This window comes from Dermochelys coriacea, chromosome 6, assembly GCF_009764565.3.
Source record: "Dermochelys coriacea isolate rDerCor1 chromosome 6, rDerCor1.pri.v4, whole genome shotgun sequence".
NCBI lineage: Eukaryota > Metazoa > Chordata > Testudines > Dermochelyidae > Dermochelys > Dermochelys coriacea.
The window spans coordinates 88,651,704-88,665,312 of record NC_050073.1 but is presented as its reverse complement, the minus strand read 5'-3'; the positions used below and the strand labels follow the sequence as shown (position 1 = coordinate 88,665,312).

Sequence of the window (13,609 nt, the reverse complement as noted above, 5' to 3'; positions counted from 1 at the left end):
CAGAAACAAACCAATAGAAAGGATCACAAACCTTTAACTGATCATCCTGATTTTTCTTTGTATCCCTTCCCCAGATTCATTTCTAATTTTGCTGTTGGAAGCGAGATCTTTCAAATGAGATGTAAAACTCAGACTCTGGCTTGTCCAGTTGACTGAACACAGGGCAGGAATCAGGAGTCCTGGGATCTTTTTCCATCTCATTCACTGACTTCCTGTGTGATCTTTGCCAAGTTACTTCACTACTCCATACCTCAATTTCCCCATCTGTGGAATGGGAATAATACATATACCCACCTTTTGTAAAGTATCTTGAGATCTATGGAGAACAACCTCTATACCAGCAAGACAGAGTTATCATTATCAGAGGCCTAAAAGACTCCATTACATTTTTAGAAAAACTGGGGGGAGGTAATTTCTGGTGTCCTGGCGAAAATCCAGTTTAAGTAATTTAATTCTCCATTCTGCATTGCCCCCTAAAATTTCAAATGGAAACAGTTCTCCTTCACTTCATGTTTTAAACTGTGTAAAATAGCTGAGAGGCTATTGCTGCTGCAACCCACCCCAGAGGTGGCTGCATTGATTCCTATATATCGTTTGTAAACTTTATTGAGTGCTTTGGTACAGGAACTATATAAATGCCAGTCATTCATTACTCATTAATAAAATAACGATTTAATACCTCCCTCCCCCGTTTTCTCTCAAACTGCTTTTAAAAAAATCCAATGCACACTTTTTAAAAAATAAACCTCCCACATTCTTTTCTGCAATCTGTCAAAATGCCAACAAAATTAAATCTGTTTGTACCAGAAGGAATTAAATTGAACACTGAGAAAATCCACATCTGGTGGCAGAGTCATGTTTTTAAGAATAACACTTGATGCTCTTTATGATCCAGTGAATAAAGTACCAGACTGAAAGTCAAGAGACCTGGATTCTAAACTCCACCCTTCTTTGAATCACTTTTCAACCTTGGGCAAATCTTTGTACCTCAGTCTCTCCATCTGTAAAATGGGGCAAATTACCTTTATAAAGTGCTCTGAGATCTATATAAGTGCTATAAAAGTGAGCCCTATAAAAGTGCTAAGTGATAATGTGATTATTATCCTCAGAGCTGCTTGATACACAGTAAACCCTCACAGCATCCTCGTGATGTGGATAAAGCAAGTCATTGTCCCTGAACACATTTTACAGGCAGAGGATAAGCAACTTGCCCAAGGTCACAATGGGACTCAGCTGGCAGGAGCACCAGGCTCCTCGTCCTGTACTCAGACCATGACTCCCTCTCTCTAAAATGGTGTCTTCTTTTGGATTTCTGCATTGGAAGTCAGCAGACAAAGCCAGAGTGGAGAAATTCCTACTCCATGGGCAAGTAAACAAGAGTGAAATCCTGGCCTCACCGAAGTCAGTGGCAAAACTCCCATTGAAATAAGTGAGGCCAGGATTTCACCCTGATACTTGGACCTTAATCTCATTTGCTATTAATTCGTTATAATCTTTATATTTAAAGATGCCTCCATCCAATGTAGTTGTGCACATAGCTGTTTTCCTTGTCTTCCTACTGTGTGCTATACCCACTCTTGAGGCTTGTCTTAGATTAAATAGTAAGCTCTTTGAGGTTCCAGACTCCCCTTCTTCGTATAGGTGAGGTTTTTCGTAGGAGTGGGTGGGTGAGATTCTGTGGCCTGCGCTGCGCAGGAGGTCGGACTAGATGATCAGAATGGTCCCTTCTGACCTTAGTATCTATGAATCTATAACAGGGCTCCAACATGACTGAGCCATCTAGGTGCTATTGTGAAACAAAAATAATTATGAAAAAGTAAAACACACTGGCATGCTGTCACAGCCAAGTCATGGGCAGTCAGTCCTAGCAGTTGGAGCCAGCGTCCACAGTCACGAGATATAAGTCAAGAGTCAGCTGGGTCTGGGTACAGGGAAGTCTGAAGCAGCAAATAAACTAGAGGTCAGAACCACGAGTTGGGACCCTGTATCAGGCCAGGTGAAGATATCAGAGGGTCAGAGGCAGGAGCCAAACTGGAGGCCAGGAACCACAAGTCAGATGCCAGAAGTCAAGCCAGGTTGGGAAGCCAGGAAATCAAATCAGGGGAGCAGAAGGCACACTGTTCAGAACAGCATGAAGCCCAGTTCAGAAAGCTTCCTGTGTGCTGCTGGCTTAAGTAGGGCCAGTAAGCCAATGAGCTGCTCTAGGACTCTGCCAATTGGACCTTAGGGGTGGAGCCTCACACTGGGGCTGGGCTTCATTGGTCCCAGGAAAGAAACCATCAGCACGCTGCCAGCTGGAGGGTTGAACCCCGATGGCTCCCATGAACCCTATAGACCCAGGTCCAAGCCCCAGGGTCGTGCCACATACAATGCCCAGAGCTTCACATTGTCAATTCCAACTTGGAGGCATATATTTCCCCTGTAAATAAAAAACTTCCTATCCCTGTATAATCTAATTACCCTCTTTGTACCTTACATATGCTCTAGGCAGTTGCAGACAGAGTTCATGTATGTAGAGGCCTTCTGTGGTCTAGGTCACGAGATCATGTGACCATGTCTAGGCCAATGGCTAACCACACTATACAGCTTGGTGGCAAAGTTCTAGGTGCAAAATTATTTTGGGTTACATGGTCCTGTCTCTACTAATTGGATAACATTGTGCAATCCCAAATTGTAATATGTAGAACATGAGAGAGAGAGCACGCAAAAGACACAGAGGACAACACACACACACACCCCTCCCAACCAGGGATTGATTATGAAGTTGCCATATAGGAACAATTTCCAGAATTCCATGGAAGTTTAAGCAATCATGAGACTGTAATTTCACTGAGAAGCCCTGGTGACCATCAACCAGCAGGAAGGCAGCCCTCAAGGTTAGTCCGGAAAACTCCCATTTGGAATTTCTGTATATTACATTATTGCCCGTTTCTTATTTCTTATGAGGTTAGAGTGTTTCCAAGCAAAATGAAGTCTGTTTCCATTACAGGATCGACTCAAAAACAAGCCTGTCAATTGTGGAAATAGACTGAATCACAGGTAATCTGTGGCACTCCACTGCCATTTTAATATAATATGCAGATTAGAGTCGATAACATTTCAAAACATTCTTAAAGAACAACCGGATCTCCAGCTTAGCCCAGCTGCCTCAGTTGGAGTCCCTGTCCCCTCTGAATCAATACTGACCCTAGCTGCTGAAGATGCAAAACTGAGCTTCTCACAACTCTGAGAGACAAGGAAGGTCAGGTAGTATCTTTTACTGGACCAACTTCTGCTAGTGAGAGAGACAATCTTTCGAGCTACAGAGAGCTCTTCTTCAGGTCTACTCTGTATACTTCTCACAACTTGTCCTTTAAAGATTTCATGCACTCTTCCCAACACAAGCAAGCATATCACAGGTATCCTGACCGCTTTCCAATACTAGTAATTATTTCCCTTGAAGTTTCAATCACACTGGACATTCTTCCTCACTTTCTTTCCTAAATTGCTATGTAGCATTTGTGCCTGCTGTTAAACACAGGTGACTTCTTTTCAGTGTTGGGCTAAGTGATCCTTGTATGTGCACAGTTTGTAAAGCACTTTGGTTTCCTTTGGGATGAGAAATGCTAGAGATCTACAGCTTTATGCCCATTTAATACACAGTGGGGATGAGTACTGCAATCTTTTCATTTTATCAATAATTAAATGATTGTTTTCCCAAAGCTGACCTTTTCCTGATGCAGGGCCTCTTTGTGATTACCTTTCCTGATACAGCACAAAAAAGATTACAGTGCTTCTCATGCTCAGTTGCCACGAACATATATTTTCTGAGGGGCAGAACTCGGTTCTCCTTGTCAGGCTTTGGAATCTTTGCTGGTGGAGATTTGAGATTTCCCTCCCCTATCTTGGCTTTAGAAGTTGCTTCTTTCTTTTTCTTTTTTTTAAGGGGCTGATGGACTGGGGAATGATTCTCTCTAACCTAAGCAAAGGTTAATCCAATAACTATGATACGGTGATCATTTGTCAGCCAACATTCTACAAAAGCAAATGGTATTATCACCCCAACTTTATTTCAACACATGAATGGACTCAGAAATGTAAGAGTTCAAATACAGTGGAGGAGAGATTTTTCTCATTTAATCTTTATACCAATAGACACACCCCTAAACTATCACAATATTGGTATTTTTCAGGGATTTCTTCCTGGTCTTTTATCCCAACTCCTCATAAATGCCACCTTCACTCTAAATGCCTCTTCTTTCAGATACACCATGCCAAATCCCAGCTGGCAAAGCAGTGCACACATCTGCACAGCTGCTGAAGTGCAGGTGATCGCATGGAGAGGCCATTATGCAAATTCTTGATGGCAGGAGTAGGGGTGGTATGTCATGAGGCACAGTTTCCACAGCTATGTGGAGCCACCCACCCATTTCTAATCATTAAACATTTGTTCACTGCCATTTCATGTAGTGTATTCCTGCTCTGGCACTGACCAGCATTAGGGATTTGTACATTTATGCACCATGAAGGTGTAAGAGGGGATGATTATGTTACTGGTTAGGCAGCATTCTTCCTGTACTGCACCAGGGCAGTTAATTGCACTAGGTTGGGGGGTGGATGAGGAAGCAGGCAGATGACTGAATCACTCACAAACAAGGTAGTTCAGAGTCTGGGCAGTCCAAACCACAGCCTTCACCTCATCCTGCCCCAGTGTGACAGCACCCAATTGGATACCAGCATGGGCACTGCTGCTTCCAATGCCCATTAGTAAATGGCTTAAAGTTTTCTATTTCTGAACGATCTCTCATTCCTTCTATCCCTTCCCTCCCCTCCCCTTGTATCACACTAAGTAAAATCCTCCCCCTCCTGGGGGCAGGTTAGTGCCAGTCCCTGAAATGTCTCTTGGCCCAAGAGAGAAACTGCAAGTAAACCTTGTGCTTCTGAGTGCAAGGAATATTTCAGGCTAGTACTGCTGCTGGCACTAACCTCTCCGGTGTGAGTGGGATGCAACTATGCTGCAACCTCTTTGTTCCTATCTTCTCCAACCTGGGCAGGGAGCACCCTGGCACTGGCTTCTTCAAAGTGAGCAGGGAGCTGCTATGCTCTCCCTGCCTCCCTCCATCCGCACAGGACAGCTGGCTGGGTGCACGTGCACCTGAAGGGTGGTGCAGCAGCAGCAGCAGGCCTCTTCTCCCCAGAGCACACTGTACCCGCTTCCCCACACAGTGGGTGCTATAAAAGCACTATAAAGCACTTGGTGTTTACACCCTCTTATTATCTGCAGAATTAGCATATCTGCCCTCAGTCAGTGCTTTGCCAAGATGCACATATTTAGCCCTTTAACCCTTCCTCCTCAATCACTCCCTCTGGTCCAAAGCAGGACAATGAATTGCTACCAAGTTTAGTTGAGGCCTCGTCCTGCTGTAGCATTGACTCATTCCAGGGAACCTCAGCATCATGAGGCCATTATTTTATCCTGCACATTGAGTGCACCTAGGTGGCAGACCTGATCTGAGTACATTTGCCTACCTATCCCTGAGCTGCAGCAGCCCAGACAAAGCCTGTGACATGCATTAGTTATAACTGAGAGACGGCAATTCAGCAATAAAATACAATATTGTCACTTTCAATATGTACTAAAAGTGATTTAACAGAGCTCGTGGCAAACTACTTACACTGCTATCTGATTACAATACACAGGGTAAATCAACCTCATTGGAGGTTATATTATCCCCTCTGACAGCCCGAGATCAATGCCTCCATTGTGTTTTTGTCAGATGAACCTCTGCTGCCTCAAAAAAGGACCAGTCCTCTCACCCCTCAAAGTGCTCAAAGCCTTATGTATTTCTACCCTTGGTTAAGGCATCACACTGCCCAGATATGAGGAGCCCAGATCCCTCAGGTTTTGCTGAATGCTGGCCTCTCACAGCTGCAGAGACATGAGGAGGAGAAGGCATGGACTCTCTCTCACCTGGTTGCTCAATGCAACTGGTCACACGAAACCCCCTCAGTAACGCATCCCACCACAGCCAGACCTCTCCTCTCCTCTTTCCAACTCGTATCTATCAGGACTGAGTCACCCACAGCACTCTCGGCAGCACAGCAACCACTTGCATCATACTGGTATAATAGGGTCCATATTGACTCAGAAGGGAGAATGCTCCAAACTGAAGCACAAACAGCATTTCACAGAACCACTGGATCCCTCAAAAAATAGAAATGGAAAAGACCTATTTGATCACCTAGTCCATCCCACGGGAGCCAATGGAAGTGTGTTCCCTACAATCTACTCCCTAGGGCTTTGCCAATCCAGTTTCAGATGAATTAAGGAATAGGGCTGGTATCTCTTCTCTTGTGAGAATATCCCTTAGTAATACAACAGGTCTCACTGGTTGTGAGGGTTTCCTCAGAGCCAGCTTAAACGCTCCTTTGCTCAGTTTCTTCCCATTAATGCCTAGTTACACCCCTTTGTTGCCCTCAGAAACTGCTCTCACTTTATGCTCTTTACACCCTTGAAACACCTTCCTGCAGCATATTTGGATTTCTTTAGGGGTCTCCCACCAGGTGGTCCCGTGTTTTGCCCACAAAAATCAGCAGGTTCACAGCCTGTGGTTGCAGAAAATCCATCTGTCAAGGACAGCAAGACTTGCCCCTCTCTGCTCAGATCCCCTGTCTCAAACAGTGACACTGCCTTGCTTGTAAACGTCTGAATTTAAATCCATTCAAAGGCAGTCAAGATATATTTCTCTTTCTGTTGCCATTGGAGATATAGAAAGTGGCAGCCCCACAGGGAATAGAGGGCACAGAAGAGTGAACACTTGGGGCTGTTATGCTCCCAGAGACCATACCAAAAGAAGAGGCATAATCAAAGAGAATAAAAGCATTCAGCTTCCCATACCGTTGCTAACCTCACCAATTCCTGTTAGAAGGCCGAACTGAGCCCGCTATAGAGGTCACCAGTAGGTGTAGCCACTAGGTGAAGATTCCCCCCTTCCCATTCAAGCGCTTTGAGAACACAGGCCTTGGTTAACTACCCAGGGCTCTCATATTCTCACTGTTAGAGGAGATGGGAGTGGTGGAAGATGATTGCTCTCCATTGTAGTGGCTGCCTCTTTGCATTAGCAGCAGCAGAGTTCAGTCCCCACAGGAATACAACTCCTCTCTCCCCACTGGAAGGATTAACACTTGTGCACTCTACAAGCAACTGCTTGTCTTGCAACTCTAAAATAAGCACCTTTGAGACGCCTACAGTATACACATTGCCTCTGGTTCATTGCAGTCCCGTCAAACTCCTGGAGTGATACAAGCTGTCAGCCTCATGAGCCTGCACTGGAAGGAGGCAGCAAAGTGGCACTCTCTATGGAAGGAGGGGGCTATAATCACTTCCAACAGGAAAATTCCACTGGGACATGAGTGAGGGAAGGAGATGGGCGGGGACGCATGCACGCGCACACACACACACACACACACACACGCATGCACGATCTCTTGCTTCTCTCGGATTCCCTTGTGTACGCTCACCGATCTCCTGCAATATTAACAATTTCCTCTATTACTTCCTTGCTCCAGCATCTGCTCAGGAGAACGGTTGAGTAAGCAGGTAATCCAATTGGGCAGAAGCAAGGCAGTGAGCAAACATGCCTCTCCTCCATGGCTCTGTTAGCCAAGTGCTCCTCAGCGCTTTCAGCTTCTGAGAGCCCAACACACTGGGGGCTCAGAAAAGGGGTGCAGGGGTTTCCTACAGGGCATTGGTCTCTTGCTCTCATTCTCTCCTCTTCGCTGCAGATGAGCTCACACTTGGTGCACTGCCTGTAAGACATGGCATTGCTGTTTTTTAAACAGGTACGATTTCCTGCACTGATGAGGACAGTTGAGGTGACTAAGAGGTCTTCTCCACCTCCAGCTTCTCACTCCTTATATAAATATTAGATAAGACGTTAACCCTGGCAGATTCTGAAGATATTAAACTGTACCAGAGATGAGAAGGCAATGATAAAATGGGCAAAACTGACCTAGATTTCCCTTCCTCTCCTCCCTGCTTTTCACTGAATACGCCCACTTCCTTTCTTTTAAGCCTGTCTAGACAAAGTACCTGCATTAAGGTGACAGCTCCCATACTCCCTTGCAGTTCAGATATCCCTGAAACAAATGACTTCCAGCCATGACCACCCCACCATGGACCCTACTGGATCGGAAAGAGGTGAGAAGGCTGCCTTTGGGTCCTTAGTCCAAAGAGGCTCCTGGTGCCAATTATGGCTCCAATACCATGGGGACGGATGGACACACACACAGAGTGATTTCAGCCATCAGATGGGTGGGATATTTCTACCCACTGGCTGAAGTGTCGGTCTCCAATTTGGCTTCTCACTGCCCAAGCCAGAAAGAGAATTGAAGCTCTTACCTACAGAGCAGAAAGAGGAAACTTATGGCAGTTCAGAGCTGCCTCTTCTGGATGACCAAATAAATTAGCATATTTGACTAGGACTCCAGAGGGAGACTTGGTCCTGGCTGCCCAAACCAAGGTATGCTATTGTGATGCCTGGATGTATAGTGATGGTGTTTCATCCTATCACAGCAATAGGATGTACAGAGGAGACAGGAAAAATAGCATCCCTAGCATGAAAAGAAGTTTCCCACCAGATAAAAATTTAACACTCCTGTATGGGTGTTCAGGACTGGACGAGAAAAAAAAAATCTGCAGAACCAGTTTTCTCTGAACTATTAACGCTGATTTTAACAGATCTTGGAACACTGGGGAAGTTCCAGAGAACTGGAAAAGAGCCAGTGTTGTGCAATATTTAAAAAGGGCAAATGGGATAACCCAAGAAACTGCAGGCCAGTTAGGCTGACATCAATCCCGGCAAAGTCATGGAAAGGCTAATATGGGTTGCAAACAGCAACAAGTTAAAGGATGGTGGCTTGGTTTCCACTAGCACCTTGCAGTTATGATCTTAGTCACATGCCAAAAAAAAAATCTTGACAAATCCCAGGGTTCGATGGGCCTGTAAATCATAGACACCAACAAGCTTTTCATACTGAAGAACACTGCTCAAGAATTTTATAGTTTACATAACCAAGAGATGAAAGAGGAGAAACAAACGTCCACCCAGAGGAAAAGCACATCATCCATAGACAATAATCAAATCAGGGAGCTGCCAGTGAAATGCACCTATTGGTGCTCAGGTACCTTATGGACAGGCACAGACAGAAAAATTACACAGATGGGAATTAAAAGTGGAAAATGTCTAATAGGTTGATCTAGTCTATCCTGGGGCAAGTGTGGGATTATTTCCTACAATATAGTGACCAGTGCTTTCTCTAGTCTAGTTTTAAAGGCCTCAAACAATAGGGCTCCAATCACTTCCCTTAGGAGACTATTCCATGGTCTAATTAATCTCACAATTAAGAAAATACACATGATATTCAGATGAATTCTCCTTCGTCCAATTTTACCTTCTTACTCCTGATCCTTCCCTTCCTCCCTCTGCTTTGGATTACACTAAGCAATTCCAGTTCCCCCTTGGGCCTTACTCCATTTAAATATTCCTTGACAACTTGTTTGCCTTGCCCAGTTTTACAGGCTTTTACCTGAGCATTGTTTTACCTCAGCTGTGTAGGAAGAACAAATGTGATCCCCCTGCCCTATCCCCCCTCCATCTCCCATTCAGGCACCATCTCTTAAAGAGACGCTAAAAATGAAAGCTTAAGTTTTTCAAGGAAACTAGTGAGAGTGCAGATAGCATCTGGTTCACTAGGGGAATGTGTTCATCTCAGCCCTGCTCAAAATAGTTTCTGACAAGAGTGAATCACACAAGTTCTAAAAAACTCACAAGAAATAAGCTAAGAAATCTATAGCTGCCTTGCTCAGTTTCACTCCCTGTCTTGCTGCTTATTGACTTCTGCTGCCTTTATTGACAATGTGTAGTTCTGCGCCTGTCTCTTCCTCCGTAAAGGTAACTAACAAAATAAGAGGAGGGTGTGGGAAGAAGGTGAAGTGATGAATTACACTGAAGGCCTCCCGCTGTGCCCAGTACTTTGAGCACTAGCAAGGGGGCAGGTAAGCAGGCATACAGTGCTAAATTCTCATCCTCTCATGAGAGGCCCTTGTAGATTAACTTCTGGTCAAAACTTATTGACCTTGAATGGGAAACCGTGAATGGAGAACAGCAATTTTCAGAAGCACACATCTAAAAAACCAAAACCCTGTTTGAGATGTCAGTTCATTAACTTGTGGGATGAAAAATAATAAGCTAATAAGAGTTTAAAGGCAATCTGAAAGGCTTTGAACTTGCCAGGACCCAAGCACAAAATGTCTGCATATCTCCTGCAATGGGTTGATGCTTTCACTAATCCCAAAAGTGGGGTAGGGAGCTAAATTATTCGTGCTGCACCCAGATTTAGTGACTGAACCCTACGTCTTGGGGCAGAAAGAAGAAAGGAAATGATTTTCCAACATTGTGTTACTGTTAAAGCCAAACTTTTAAACCCTGTTCTCCTATTTTAAGATATACTTTTAAAACCCTCATTTTAGTTGCTTTTCTTGCTACTCTCTCTTCTGGTCTTGAAGTGAGTGTTAGACCATTTAGAGTTCTTATGCTCAAACTAAGTGGGCCAAATTCCAAAGTGATGTTGAAGTTACATGTTGGCGAGTGTGGGGGAGTCTAAGGGCTTGATCGTAAGGTGCTGAGCACCTTAGTTCTCATTCATTTCAACAGAAACTGAGGTTCTTCACTCAACACCTCAAGGCTTGACTACACAAGGAGTTAATTAGGAATAGCTTTTACTGATTAACTCCCTGTGTGGGCACTCTTATTCCAGAAGAAGAGTCTTGTTTCTGTTTGGATTAATCTACTTTGGAAGTAGATTAAGCTAATTTGGTGTAAAATATTCTTATCTGGAATAAGAACATCCAAACAGAGGTAATCAGGAATAGTTAATCTTCTTTAAATTCATATCCTACCTTATTCTGGATTAATTTTCAGATTAGACAAGTGACCTACAGATTGAGCCCTAGCTGAGTCTAAATTCTGGTATAACATAGACATGGAATAATCTAGAAGAAGGCCTATGTTACACCAGCACCCTTGAAACTGCCTTGGAATTTGGCCCACTATATGTGAGTGATGGGAAGGGCATACCCCACACAATTCCAAGGTGCACAAGGTTTGGTTTGCACTCGTACCTACTTTCCTTTCCAATGTGATAGAGAGAGAGCAGGCTAGTCCCAAAAATTGTCGCCTCTTCTTCCTTCCCTATTCCTTTACAACATCTTCTGTTTAAAACATACCTCCTTCTGGTAAGCTCCCCTAAGGAAAGGGTTATGCTAATTATGGGTGTGGCAATGGCCTTATATATAGCACTGATCACAGTCTATGGTTTAGAGGTAGAGGAGGGAGCAGGGGGTGAGATAGAATCTGCTCAGAGTTAGGTTGAATGACAATGGTATGAAGCCCTGAATCCTATTTATATTAGCACTATCACTGATGTAGCTACTTCAGAGCATATGCAATGGTGGGAAATTTCCCCAAAAATGCTAGTGTGGACACAGTGACATTAAGAGGCTCATAGGCTATCAGAACTTTCACTTTTCCATCTCCTTATCTTTGTGTTTAAATCTGCAGCCTAGATGCTTGCATTATTATTTAAAAAATAATAGTTTCCTTTGTTTTTAAGGTAATAAATGGAAGATAAGGATAAAATAAAAACTCCTAGCTGCACCACTTTGGAGCCGCATGGCTACAGAGGTTTCAAAATCAATAGCCATGTAGGTAAACAAGAGACATAGCTATGGTACTATAAAGCTGTGTAAATTTTGTTCACAAGTCCCTATTGCCACAGGCAGCTTTACAACTTAGTGAAATTTAATACAGAGTACACTTGAAACCCATTTAAAAAAATCTTATAAATCTGTCATTTGAAAACCTTTTTGTCCAACTCACACAAACAATTCCTCACTGAGGTTCAGCCACATGTGAAGTTTGACATCTTAAAAAATTCACTGTTTTGTTTTGAGTGCTCTTGGGGTATTTTCTAATTGTTTGCATGCAAAAAATATTGCTTGTTTTTAAAGCAGAGGAGTTCCGCCCTGCACCCCCTCTGCTTATGTTACAAAAGTGGTAGAAGGTTCATATGGTTCAAAAAAACAAAACCACCACCAAGCGTTACAAGTTCCATCCAAAACAACCAAACCCACTTCTTGAGAAAGGGGCTGTGTCCCAAACAAAGTACATACTTCTATGAATTACATAATCAATCTCTTATATAAAGGGCTTTTGCTAAGGCACACACATCTTTCTATGAATTGGGATGAAACTGAACAAAGAGTAACTGAGGTTGAGTATCAGCATAAATCTCCTAGAGCAAGAGCTATTTGAGTGGAAAAAGTCTCCCTGAGAGAAGCGATGGAAACCCCTTTGCTTGAGCCATTTGAAACAGGACTGGATAATATCCTGTAGGGGATAAGCCTGGCTTGCCCAAGGGCCTGGACTAGCTGGGACTAATAGGTCTCTTCTGTCATTAATATCTAGGAGCTTGCAATAGTGTGTCTGCCTTGCATCATGCAGCGTGGAAAAGGAAGTTTCTGTTTCATAGATAGCTCAAGCTACACTCTGTAGACATATTAAGTAAATGTAGTCAACTGAGTCACACGATAATGCCAGGAAAAATCAGGCAACCTGTTCCTTTCCTTAGTATGACCCTGATTCTATTAATGCAAAAACAAGTATTTCCAGCAGAAAGTTCAGGGAGGGAGGGAGAAGGAATCTCCCATTTGTGTGGAACTCATTAAGTATAAAAAAAGGTTTCTTCAGGCATCCAGTTCCCACTTCTCCCACCTCATCCCCGCAGAACCCAGCTAATGGATTACAAAAAAGGCAACAACAATCACTCGTTTCATCAATCCCCGCTCACACCCTCAACCCAGCTGGCAACTGCCTCCTCAGCTGCATATCTACAGAACAGTAGGGGCCCATTCCAGAAGGCAGCATCCACCCAACAGGACCCTGGAGTGAAACTGATTTCAACCTTGATCTCCCTATCGCTTGCTGGAGAGTTCCTGGCAGCAAGATTCTCCTGCCATTAGAGATCTCTTTTGTCAGACTGGAGATGGAGGGACAGATGCTGCTATCAGTTGCACTGCAGTGAATCCAAAGTCAACCCAGTAAAGACAGAGGTTTCTCTTTATTTACACTGGTACTATTGAAATCAGAATCTGATCCAGAGCCTTTCACTAATAGGACTTTTTGTGTTTCATTTTGAAAGTGAAGACAAGAAGCTTGAACTGGATGGCTTGGAAAAGGGGGAGACAGTGGAGGGGTTCAAAGGGAAAGGATGATTAGGTCAAAGCAGTGGGCAGTAAAGATGTAGCTAGCAAGCAGAGAGAAGTGAAGTGATTTTCCCAGGATGTCACAGCACAGCAGTGATAGCTGTCTGAATAGAAACGTCCTGATTCTCAGTCCTGTGCTCTAGCCACTGGACTGCACTGCTTCCCCTGGTTTCTCTCGTCTCCAGAAAAGCTGCTGCTGGCAATTCTGCAGCCATCATTACTGAGAGGCAGGCCTTTGCAAAGAGATGATGTAGGCACCCTATATGGGGGAAAAATTCTGCTTCATCTAGATCTCAACATATCCTG

The 13,609-nt window shown here is 43.9% G+C and overlaps 1 protein-coding gene across 2 annotated transcripts in view; it reads right to left on the bottom strand.

Moving 5' to 3' along the window:
• NRXN3 (neurexin 3) overlaps positions 1 to 13,609 on the bottom strand; it is a 1,462,434-nt gene that overhangs the window by 1,191,161 nt on the left and 257,664 nt on the right. The window lies entirely within an intron of this gene.